Here is a 2,727-nt window from a genome sequence, read left to right on the forward strand (position 1 = left end):
TTGGCGGAGGAGTGGTCACGTGGGCAGAACTGGATCCGACCTTCGTGCGGGAAAGCGGCCTTCCAGAGCGCCGAGTTTCGGGGGAACATATTTTCCGCTTTGAGCTCGCCAAATATAGATCCTAGACTAAAATCGAACGAACCGAAAGCTTCCTAAATCATTGAACATTATGTGCGTAAATTGGGTGCAATGAAATCCTGTTTTTTTATAACGCGAGCGATGTTTTAAGACATCCGTTTCCAAGGTATGGGAAGCAGACGACACGGACGACGATCGCTTTGCTCGCGTCTGCGGCTCTCGCGGAGTGATACGCGACCGGCACATCCATCCGGCTGTCTTGGCACAAGCGTTTCGGGGCAGTAAAACTGGAAACGCCGATTGGCTGAAAAAAAATGACGTCACTTCCGGTTTTGTTATTTTGTTGACTTTTAGATGACGTTTTAAAGTAAAAATATATAAAAAAATCACTTTTCTTGTTTTTGTTTGTTTTTACTTTTTTAATTTTTTTTTTATTTTCCTTGCTTGATTCTTTAATTTTGGCTGGTACGGTTCCTTCCGTTCTGTTCCGCCTTGGCGCCCTTGGCCGCGGGGGCAATGTTTTTGTTTTCGTTCTACGTTCAGGTGTTGGGTGGCGACGTATTAACCGTCGATAACCAGCTGAAGCAGCTCAAGTTCTCGAGTGGAACGAGGTTGACCGTGCGCAGTGGCAGCCGTTGACAACAAAAACAATGTATGCACTCAGCTTCGCCGGATGAGTGCCGGCGTCGATCGCGAACCGCCAGAGCCGCCAAATACCTCTCGTACATCTCCAAGAACACCAAGAACAGGAGGTATTCATAAAGGTGAGTGTTCACCGCACTTTAGTGCTTCAGTTCCGTTTGGAGTCGTTTGACATAATTTAGTCCGGTGCGTCCGGGAACAAAGGCGCTACCAGAAATGGCGGGAATGGTCGGTCGGTGCTGGATGCTGATGCCATCCAAGCGGATTTGAATTGGGTTTCGTGCGCTCAACGTGTCGATTTGTTTCTTGAGCTGCCTTTACCAACCGCTCGCCCGAAATCCTTCGGTAGAACATGCGGACGTGACGGCTAGCAGAGCCCTCCGCAAAGGCTTAGGAGCGCGCTCACAATTTTGGAAGCTTCCGTATGACCGCAAGTGCTCAATAAGTCGCTATAGCAATGATTGCATGCCATCGACACAGACTTCGATCCAGTTTTTCAACGAGACAGGAAGGCCCAACGAAGCAAGCGTAGAATCTGATGCTTCGCCTGTCACTGTCTGCGCGGGAACACGCCGAGAGGCGCTTAAACGAGCTGCCAGGGCGTAATTAAAAAAAAAAAAAAAAATCTAACGCAGGTCTGAACCACGCGAGGATCGTCTCGAAGCATGGTAGCCTCAACAGACGCTTGCCGCCACACGCGAGGAGAAAGCAGGAGGCCCGAAGTTTGAATGTGAAGGTAAAACGTGCTTTAATAATAATGATCTTTATCTGCACGTTCCTTTGTATGACTAAGGTGATCGTGCTGAGACACAATATAGCAGCGATTGCTCTCGAACAAAGGACAGGACAGCAGAAAGGCAATGAGAGGCAGGGAGATAACTGACCTCTCTGTTGTAAAACATTTTTCAGAGGAGGTGCGAAGAGCTGGCCCTCACTTTTTCAAGGCAGCCGCAGAACACTACGAGCCCCGAATCACTGCCGCGGCTGACTCACGCGGATGCTGTGCTGCACCCTGCACTGCACATGGTTCGAAGCACACTTCAGGGGACCAGTGCATGCCCCTGATGCATCGTTGCGGTATGTTTTGTACTGCTTTTCCTAGCGGTGCACTGAGCAGTCCAATCTTGAAGGGAGCACGCGAGTGCGTAGCCAGTGCTCCATGCAGCAAGGACCGCAAGCACTCGCGGAAGCTTGGAGCACACGCAGTGACGCCAGCAGCCGTGCACGCTGGCGTCGTCTGCTACTGTACCGTCCTTTCGTTCGGTGCGCAGAAAAAAAAAGGAGTGACCGCTCTGTTAAAAGTCTGATGGTGAAGGCATCCTTTACAGAAGCACTGTATGGCTCTCTGCACGCTAGAATGGGGGCTGTCGTTGATGCTCGCAGAGGCGTCGCCCACAACTAAGCAGACGATCAAAGTCCTGAGCAGGTGACTAATCGTTTCATTGTTCTTTGGTAGGGAAAGGTAGATAATGTGCTTCTACTCCCAGCTTTTTTTTTTTTTTTTTTTTTTTATATCACCATTTAGTATGTTACCATCAAAACAGCATCCTGGTGTTCACATAAATATGTGTTAACAATACCTATCGTCAAATATGTGACTCAAAGAGCCAACTGCGGCCGAGGATATCTTTTAAGTGTTCTTTTTCTCACAAAGATCCCTGGCATTGACTTTTTAGCCACGTACCTTGAGTCCACAAAAACAATGTGCTTCAGCTAAATGGTATTCACACAAAATACATCCTGACAAGCTGCTTTCGCTCTCGAGCCTCGAAGAAATTTTGCAGTTTGATTTGAACTATGTTGCAGGTTAAGGAGGTAGGGTCAGGGAAAAGAAGGTGGGAGAGGAGGAAGCGGGCACAATGCTGGTCAAACCCTCTCCCTTCGCCGGCGTTGCATCCATCTCGTCCTCTCCCACCTTCCTTTTTCTTCCCCTACCTTCTTGAGTCGTCACCGACCATATAAAAGGCATGCATTGATATCACTTGTTCGTTTTGTGGCCATGGCGCC

The 2,727-nt window shown here is 48.8% G+C and overlaps 1 long non-coding RNA gene across 1 annotated transcript; it reads left to right on the forward strand.

Annotated features, from left to right (window-relative positions):
* Positions 1 to 520: 520 nt before the first annotated feature.
* Positions 521 to 1,797, forward strand: LOC121834255. Its single transcript, XR_006077149.1, has 3 exons — positions 521 to 842; positions 1,356 to 1,456; positions 1,630 to 1,797. It is a non-coding gene; the product is annotated as an uncharacterized LOC121834255 (long non-coding RNA).
* Positions 1,798 to 2,727: the final 930 nt, after the last annotated feature.

Source organism: Ixodes scapularis, unplaced genomic scaffold (assembly GCF_016920785.2).
Source record: "Ixodes scapularis isolate PalLabHiFi unplaced genomic scaffold, ASM1692078v2 ptg000854l_1__unscaffolded, whole genome shotgun sequence".
NCBI classification, from domain to species: Eukaryota; Metazoa; Arthropoda; class Arachnida; order Ixodida; family Ixodidae; genus Ixodes; species Ixodes scapularis.